Genomic DNA, 9,953 nt, shown 5'->3' on the forward strand with positions numbered 1-9,953 from the left:
CGGCTGGTTGCCTAAACAGGCCGGACAGTATTTTTTTTTGTTTGCACAGGTGCAAGGGGGAAGCTGGCATCCAGAGGAGCAAGAGGCTGCTGTTTCCCGCTGTGAAGAAGGGAGACCGGAGTACGGTCAGCTCAACAAGGGACCCACCACCAGAAAGAAGGGTGCTGTGAAGGATACTGAGTACCTTTACCTACAGCCTGATAGATGAAGATGTGTGTTTGCTGAATAGGGAGACCCCCCTTAGGACCTGACGCTGCTGAGAAGTCAGGACCCACTGCCACCTTAGACGTGGCCACTGGACAGGGGACTGGAGAGCTGACTGCCCAAGAGGTGGACCCTGGAGAACCCAGGAAGAGGAGCAAACTGCCAGAGAAAAGGAATCCCAGAGACCTGCCACCGATGACTGGACCCTATCTTGTGGAGAAACCCGTCTACCGCCAAACATCCCCGGCAGTGTATTTGACAGCTCCAACCAGCACCTGCCCCGCAAGGACCACTGGAGACAAACAGGGTACTTGGAGGGAAATGTCTCTGGAGCAAAGGATTTCCCCTATTGCTTCTGACAGAGACAGCACCGGAGGGGAGGGAGAGAGTAGCAGTGGACCAGTAGCTGAATCACAAATTCTCTGAGCGCAGCCCAGTGCAGTGCTTTGTATCCCAGGCTGTGTATGGATATCAGAGGAGGCAAAAGCGCCACAGCTTGGCGGTGAGACATCTGGTGCCCTTCCTGTATCCTGCCCTAGTGTCCTCACATTCTCTTGTCAATCCATTTCTTTACCCCTTCAGTGTGGCCTCTCTGCTTAATGCTAGTTGGGATCAGTGTAGGGATCATCCTTTGTTCCAGTGTTTTGGGTGACTTCCCAGTTGAGATATGAATGGGGTAATGGAGAGACATGGAGGGGACAATGGATGAGAGACTGAGGGGTTAATAGGAGAGAGACTGAGGGGGCAAGGGGAGAGAGACTTAGGGGGCAATGGGAGAGAGAGTGAGGGGGTAACGAAAGAGAGACTGAGGGGGCAATGGGAGAGAGACTGAGGGGGCAATGGGAGAGAGACTGAGGGGGTAATGGAAGAGAGATGAAGGGGGCAATGGGTAAGAATAGCACAGTTTTTCACTTTTTTCTATTCCTTTTAATAATATTTATGTTATTTTGGCCCAACTACGTAAAACAGGACTGTTAGGTAATTTTTATGACTTAGGGGTGCCTTGATAAAATGATGGAGACCCTAAGGGTGCCTTGGACTGAGAGAGTTTGGGAACCACTGCTTTACATGATAATGCTTCATGTCTGGGGTTTTGGAGTTTTTCTGTTTCATTAGGTGGGTGCCTTCCGTGACAGCTGCTACAAATCCCAGTGTACAATACAGCATTAATAGGGTTTTTTTTCCTATTATTTATTAGTGTGAAGGCATAACAGTGCAATAAACTACAGTATGTTAACTTTGAATCCATGGAGCATTGTCCTAAATTGAGACATGGTAACTGCATCATACAATCCAGGTATGTTTGATCATGATGGGAAATACTACAATGCTTCTGCATTGTACAAGCAGCTTTCAAGTTTAAACACTGTGAGGTTCATGCAGAGTTTTACATTAAGTGTGCATAAATTACGCAAAACAAAAAACAAGGTCACGCAAAAATAGCACAGTTACGTAAAGCCATCCACATCTTGATATGCTTCCAGCTTTGTGTCAGCAACATGTTTTTGCATATGTAGTAGCACTCTAACAGGCATTTACAGGTGTGTCCTCACTTATCTTTGCTGCAGTTGCACCAAACAGACTCTCTCTGCTTGTCTGGTCCCAAGAGACTCTGCTAGCGCCGGGCGTCTAAGTTACAATGCGATGCATATACAATGCACCAGGAACCTATGCTGATTCATTTGTTATGCAATACTTGTATATCTGTGTGCTACTGGGTCTCTGATTCAGCATATGAAGTGCTATGATGCAGCGGGCACATGCATAAGGAAGCTATATACATTTATTGCCCTTCAATTGTTATATTTTTTAACTATATTCTTGTTTTCCCTGCAAAATTTTATAACCTCTAAGTAGCTTGAAGTACATAGAAGTGGAGGAGAAAATCATTATTAACTTGCCCAAGAAAAATTTAGAAATAGGATTTTAGAACGCCAGCGCAGATTTGTGTTAAATGCAATTCCTCCAACCCCAAAAACTTATAATAGAGGGATTACATTTTTGCTGTAAGTGAGGTGACAGGAAAAGTAGCTGCTGGGATAAAGTGACCTTGCTGACATTTGTATAATCTTTTTTCCTTTGTGCTGAAACAATATCATAATACCATTGGCTCGAGTTACTTTTCTGGATCACTTTGCTGCACACAAACTGTTTCAGATGGATCATGCATTATGTTCGATAAAGTATTTATGTTCATAATGCAAATATCCTAAACTACTTTAAAGTTTTTATTGTTGGCAGGTCAAAATAGGTTGTAGAAAACGTGAACTTAAATAAGATTAGTAAATAGCGAAAATAACTCTCTCAGCTCTAAAAGTCTACAATCTTTTAGGCTTACTAAACACATTGACCCCTGATATCAAAAATGTTTTCCAATCTGTGCCAAAATCTCAACCATAAAATTAATCTGCTAGGATTAAAGTTTTGACCATAAAATGACCTAATGGAATGCTTCTCCTTCACTGATTGATTAGCTGATAACTTGCCAGCAGTTAAAAATTGCTTAAAGGTAGTCTTCCAAATCTCAGCACTTACTAATGGACTTTACTAGAGTATAGGTTCATAGCCTACATGTACATAAAAACTTGAGCCCAGAAATATAGTCCCATAAATTGTATTTACTTTGTTTTTCCATAGTACTCTAAATACATAATCACTCTCAAAGTCATAGACAATATTAATAAAAACATGATCTTTTAAATTTCAATATTTCCAATTAATATGAACAGAAAATCATAAGTAATGTTTAATAATGTATTAATATTAAAATTGAGTGTTTTTATAAAAAATTATGATTAGATTTTTATAATTAAGCAAATTGTAATTTTCTGTAGATAAAAGGAATTATGCCTTAATTATAAAAGCCTGTTTAAAAGTCTAGCAGGTGATATACAGCAACATTGTATTCCTAAAGAGTATTGATTTATAAAATGTATTGATTTAAAATCAACTTTAATATGAATAAATTCTACAATTAATTATGTTGAGAAGGCATTATTGGCACCTTTTCTAATTTATATTGAGTGTTTTTTTATAAAATTTGTAATTCCTAATATCCATAAAAAACAGGTCAAAATTAATTAAGACACTGTTCATAACTAGTGATGGGCAAAACAATTAGTCTATGGATTATTTGAAGGATTAGGAGTCTGAATTAATTTGTAGAAAGATAAAGACTTTGATAGGAATTATAAAACCTTACTGGGATAAATTGTCCTAGCAGCTGATGACAGATTCTGCTCCAAATACATAATATTAACAATTAGACCTTAACACGATATATACAGATATGAAAACCTTTGTTAATACCTTTCCATGAGAATAGAAGTACCCATATTTTTCTTTGAAATAACTTGAAACTGACAAAAGTAATTAATATCCATCATTGTTTAGTCCATATTTAATAGAAATCAGAATTTGCATATAATTTTTTATTCAACAGAATATTTTATATAATAAAACCCATAAATATTTAATGGGCAAAAATTATATCACTCGTAACCTACTATTATGTTGCACAACCTTTAGAGGCAATCATTGCAATCTGGTGATTTCTGAAACTTTCAATGAGACTTCTGCCCCTGTCAACTGGTAGTTTGGCCCACTCTGCCTGAACAAACTGCTCTAGCTGTCTTACATTTGATGAGTGCCTTCTCCAGACTGCATATTTCAGCTCTTTCCATAGAAGTTCAATAGTATTCAGATCAGGGCTCGTAGAAGGCCATAGAAGGCCACTTCAGAATAGTCCAATGTTTTGTTGTTATTTATTCTTCAGTGCTTTTAGCTGTTTGATTTGGGTCATTATCCTGTTGTCGGACTCATGAACTGTGACTAAGACAGAGCTTTCTGACACTGTGCAGTATGTTTTGCTCCAGAATTCTTGAGAGTGTTGAGATATCATTGAGCCCCGTGCAGATTCAAGGCACTCCATGCCAGAAGCAGCAAAGCAGCCTTAAAGCATAACCAAGTCTCTTCCATGTTTCACTGTAGATACAGTGTTCTTTTCTTTGAATGCTTCATTTTTCATCTGTAAACATAGAGCTGATGTGACTTGCCAAAAAGCTTCAGTTTTGACTCATCTGTCCAAAGGACTTTCTCCCATAAGCATTATGACTTGTCAATATGCATTCTATCAAATTCCAGTCTGTCTTTTTTATGTTGTTTTTTCAAAAGTGGAGTTTTGCTTAGACTTCTTCCAAGAAGCGGACTGTAACTCAAAAAGCATCGGATGGTGCGATCAGACACTGACGTACCTTGACCTTGGAGTTTAGCCTGTATCTCTTTGGTAGTTTTCCTTGGCATTTTAGTCTACCATTCTCGCTATCCTTCTGTTTAATTTGGGGTCAGTTTTCCTCTTGCGCCCACTTCCAGGAAGATCAGCTAAAGTCCCAAGGACTTTACATTTCTTAATAATATTTGCAACTGTAGTCACAGGAACATCAAGTTGCTTGGTCATGGTCTTACAGTCTTTACCTTTATAATGCTTGTCTATAATTTTCTTTCTGATCACCTCAGACAACTCTCTGCTTTGCTTTCTCTGGTCCATGTTCAGTGTGGTGCACACGATGATACCAAACAGCAAAGTGACTACTTTTCTCCATTTAAATAGACTTTTCAGTTATTAGAAGACTGAAGACATGTGTGATGCAAATTCAAGAACGCAATTAGTTTGAGATAGCACTATTTTCAAATTATTTATTATCATTTCTAAGGGGTACCAACCAAACTGTCCTTGCCATTTTAGAATATATTTGGAGAATAATCAATAATTTATCACTTTTCACAGTTTTTTTTACTTTATTCTATGACATGTCAAATATATGAGACTATAGCTATACATGAGTCTATAGGTTTTAATATATTTGCTTTTCAAGAGGAATAAAGCATTCTTTCAATATGCTGTAAGGATAACAACAAATGTGTCTATGTCTGTTTATATTATTAAGTAAAGTAGTATGGTGGCAGAAGAAAGAACATCCAGCTATTTCTGTGGAACCACTTAATTTGAGACTTAATGCAAGCTGACTTCCAACAATATCTGTACGGGCCAGTTGTCCTAACAACAATGGCAGAGAAGTGAGAGATCCTGTATGAATATTACATGCAAGGACCACCAGATAGGGAGGTGTCACTGACCCTTGTAAGGAGAAATCAGCCTATCCAAGGTATTGATAAGGAGGGCTCCTCACCATTGCAGCTAAATAGCTACTGAACTGATGTTCTTTCCTGAAAACTACCCAGAAAGCCAACAAAGTACTTTAACAAAAAAGGAGAAAGAGTGGTAATTTCTGAAACAAAGAGGCTGTGCCCACTGTAAACTCACAATACACACTCTTGGCTCCACCTCCCCCCAGTAAAAGGATGTTCAAGCTGTTGAACAAATTGAGGATCACAATGTCACAATGTTATTTAGCTTACAATTTGCCACAGCCTTGGGTTATTTTATTATTTTAAGTGATTGATATGTGACCATTACAGTCTCAGCTGCTAGTTTGCGGTCAAAATTAGGTGTAGTTTGGCATATTTAATGTGTTTTAAAGTATTACGTCCTGAATTTATGTATGATAAAGGAGCTGCAAGTTTCTTACTTCTCATTACAAAAGTGGGATGTAACCCATCTGCATCAGCTGACATACTCAATTAGTGATGTTGTACTGCCTTCAGGTCTCTTGAACTGTCTCTGGATCACAGAAAGCTCTTCCTTCTTTCTCTAAAATGTTCAGCAGTCTATAATTTTAAGCACAAAGACAAACTGGAAATGTGAATTATATTTAACTGATAGTATAGGATACAAAAAAGCAAGAAATTCAAGTGAAAATGTGCTTATTATATATTTATCCTAGCAATATACAGAACAGATAAATTGAATGTGACAATGCTGCATTTGGGACAGTGAAATGTATACATCATCGTCCTGAAGATAGAATTTCAATTGAATTATAATAACAACAGTCTTGATATGTACATGTCTAACATTATTGAGATTGACAGATATGGATTGCATACAGATTCCATAAAACTAAGCAAAATGCACGGTTCTAAATGGCTTGTTGGGGATAACGAAGATGACAGCCTTCTTTTTATCTTGCTCTTATAGCTTAGTTAGTTCAAGTGATATACATACTGTACATTAGATGACATTTGTAAAATTGCTCCAAACAATGCCTTGATATAACGCTATATCTTTATATCTACAACATAAAGCAGCTATGATCATTGTATTAAAATGATGCTTTGCTTATAACACATAAACCAACAGGGAATACTGAGTGCACATTACGCTGACAGTGAAAAATATAGGCACTTTAGTGTTCCAACTTGTGTGTTCTTTGCAATTTATTTCAAGCTAAGCTCTTATATTTTCTAGCTATAGCTACAATGGATTCTATTTTTGAGACCAAATCTTACAACTGAAATTTTCCAAGTATAATAAATTTAGACAATCCTATTTATTGAAGATACTTGCTTCTTCTATCTACTTTGGTTCTAACACAGTGATCAGTTCAATAAAAAGGTCTGTTTTGTTTCAGTTTTTTACAACATATTTAGGTGGGTGGCACAGTTACACACGATTAGCAGAGCTGCATCACAGCCCTGGGGTTTTGAAAAATGTTATCTTATTCTGGGAAGGGGACTGATGGGAATACACCAAAAATGCTATTTTTGTACAGCTCTATGTAATATATCAGTGATATTTAAATAAAGAATACAAATAATACGTAACTCTGCGTAGTTATTAATGTGTGATAAATCATAATCAGGATATGGCCTATATGGACTGAGGCAGTTACTATTTTAATAAGTAAATTAATGCTTCACATACATAATTAAAAATATAATAGGAAAGTTGAAGAGACAGTGGTGATCTTTCTTGGCTTAAAAAAAATTGGACATTGGATATTCTGAGAGGTTTTTCCTTTTGAATCAAATACAGTATAAACAATAAAAAATTGCAAACAAACACTTTTGCAAGGATTGGCGCTAATCAGAGACCTAATCGGGAACAGTGCAGCTTCCCACACATATAGAGAAAAAGACAAGTATAGACTGCACAATTATACTGTAGACTGCACATACTGTGTATATAGATATATATATAGACAGCGCCACAGTACACCAGTTTTTATCACACAATTTAGCAGAACTCAGGACCTCATTCAGAGTCGGTCGAAGCGGCTGCATGGTCGTACAGAAAAAAGGGGCCGGATATGCAAATGATTCCCTCGCAAGTTGCGTCCCTAAGTTCGGATCGGTAGTTGGCCGACCAAGGGGAGGAAGCGGGAGGAAGACAAAAAAATACGCCCCCTTCTTGTACACATTGCACGTCATCTCCGGGCATATAAGGATTAATCGAGACCATCGGAACTGGTCGTAGAGTTTAAGGTTGACCATACCCTCTCGTAAGCTCTACGATCATGTCAGTGTAAAAACCTCCCATATCACATGTGCCATGATGCTACTCTGTTAATTATGCACTCCCATAATCCGCATGCACTCCCATAAAACGCCATTCGCATAATGAGGCACGCCTGCATTCGGATCTCCACTCCCCCGTTTTCAAGCACCTTCCCCTGTTACCACCCACAAACGCCTCCATCTGTCACTCAAACTACCGACCTGGCTGTGTTCAAGGAGAGAGAAATTTCTGATCGTAGCGGCTAGTTTGCGCACACGCATTGCAAACTTTACGCATGCGCAGGATAGCGAACATCGGTGGCGTACGACCATGCGGCCGCAACGACCAACTCTGAATGAGGTCCTCAGTCCCAATGGGCGTCAACTCAACCCTAAGTAAAATAGGCAATGGCAAGTGGCTTATATAAACAAATTGTAAGACAAAAAATAGGGTGACATCGACCTCTGGTGTCCCAAGCCCATACAATTATGACTGAGCAGTGTGTTAAAAATATCAGTTTTATTTAGTAAAAACAAATCAGGCAAAAAATAAATTCCTTAAAATATCACTTTAAACGTAGGCTAGAAATAGGTAGAATAATAAAACAGCACTAAAAAAAAATATATATATATAAAATCAGACACTTTTGCACTGGTAGTCAAATAAAAACAGCACTTTTTTTTTTTAAACATAAGTAAAAGATGGTAAGATGCTTATCTTTCAGGAGAGGTGCAGTCTGGGAAGGCCCAAAGCATTTTGTCAAATAGACTTTATCAAGGGTGTGCTAGTGTGAGTGGCACAGACCTCATATTTATACCCAGATCAATTTATTAGGTAATTGTGACATCACTTCCTGTTTGGTAAACATGTGAGATGGATTCTGTATAAAAACAGTGGTAAGATACAGGCAAAGTTTGGAATATATAAATAAAGTACTGATGAATTAAATATAAGATTGATATTTGTATATGAGCATATAAAAGTGAAGACTTCCTATCCTCAATTGCAGGAAGCTGTATATGTCATTCGGTCAGTGCCGCTCTAGTGGCAGTGGACATCTTGGTGAAGTCCACAGTCGGAGACAGTTTTTCTAAAATTGTTTATCTTGCTGGTGGCGATCTTTGGATGGCCCTCAATAGTGAAAGCGTGCTTCCAGCAATATATGTAATATAGAAAACATAATATTAGAAAGCAGCAGTGGAATGAGGCTAGCAAATCCATATATATATTTATATATATATATATATATATATATATATATATATATATAGGAAAACATGGGTAAAACCTCTATAATAATAATAATAATAATAATAATAATAATAATAAATAAGAGAAAAAACTTATATACCACTTCACAGTTTTCTACAGCACCAGGGATACCCAGGTGTTCTCTCATCCTAGTACTAACCAGGCCCAGCACTGCTTAGCTTCCAAGATCAGAGGAGGTTGGGCATGACCAGTGTGGTGTGGCTGTAGTTAGCGGTGTGGTATAAAGTAAAGCTATATATAAGTAAAGCAAAGCATGAATAAAATTATGCTGCACTTTTAAAGCTATAGAAAGGAAGCTATTTCGTAGCTTTCATTGAACCCAATAGGATACAGTGTCTTCAATTCGTATATACAATACATCTATCTCCTACAGAGTAAATTGGAGAGATCACCTCCTCATTCCCCAAGGGTCACCAGTTCAATTCCTTTGAAGGACAGTTCTTCCGGATTTGAGTTGTAGTGAGACAAAAAATGTTTGGACACTGCATGTGTCTGTACTTTGTTCCGAATATTCTGGACATGTTCTTGGATCCGTAATTTGAGTGGTCTCTTAGTCTTGCCCACATACTTTAGCTTACAAGAGCATTCAAGCAAATAAATAACTGAGGATGTGTTGCAGTTTAAAAATTGTTTAATCCTATATTCCTTGGTTTTATCACTGTTGTGAAACATCTTCCTGACAGGGTGTAGAAACCTGCAAACATTGTATTGCCCACATTTGTAGCAACCTGTACACTTTGGTAGAAGAGCTGACTGTTCTGGAATGGTCGTGATCATACTGGAAGCTAAAAGGTCTTTCAAGTTCTTGGATTTCCTAAATACCATTTGCAGTTGTGCTGGGAGGCTGTTTTTCAGAACAGGATCCATTAGTAGGATGTTCCAATGGTCTTGAAGGGATTTCCTAATAATTTGTTCAAGCCTGTTGTATGTGGTGACAAATTTAATACGTTCTTCCTTCTCATCCTTCTCTCTGTAGTTCAACAGCTCAGTTCTATCCAATTGCTTGGTTTTGTTAAGTGCTCCATTTAGTACATGGGTAGGGTAACCTTTCTCTTTAAATCTATCTGTGTATACATGCAGT

At 37.8% G+C, this 9,953-nt stretch overlaps 1 pseudogene; it reads right to left on the minus strand.

The window, feature by feature from the left end:
* Positions 1-8,962: 8,962 nt before the first annotated feature.
* LOC148506286 (5S ribosomal RNA) lies at positions 8,963-9,081 on the minus strand (annotated as a pseudogene).
* Between the last annotated feature and the right edge of the window lie 872 nt (positions 9,082-9,953).

This window comes from Taudactylus pleione, unplaced genomic scaffold (genome assembly GCF_031769625.1).
Source record: "Taudactylus pleione unplaced genomic scaffold, aTauple2 ptg000408l, whole genome shotgun sequence".
In the NCBI taxonomy this organism is placed as follows: domain Eukaryota; kingdom Metazoa; phylum Chordata; class Amphibia; order Anura; family Myobatrachidae; genus Taudactylus; species Taudactylus pleione.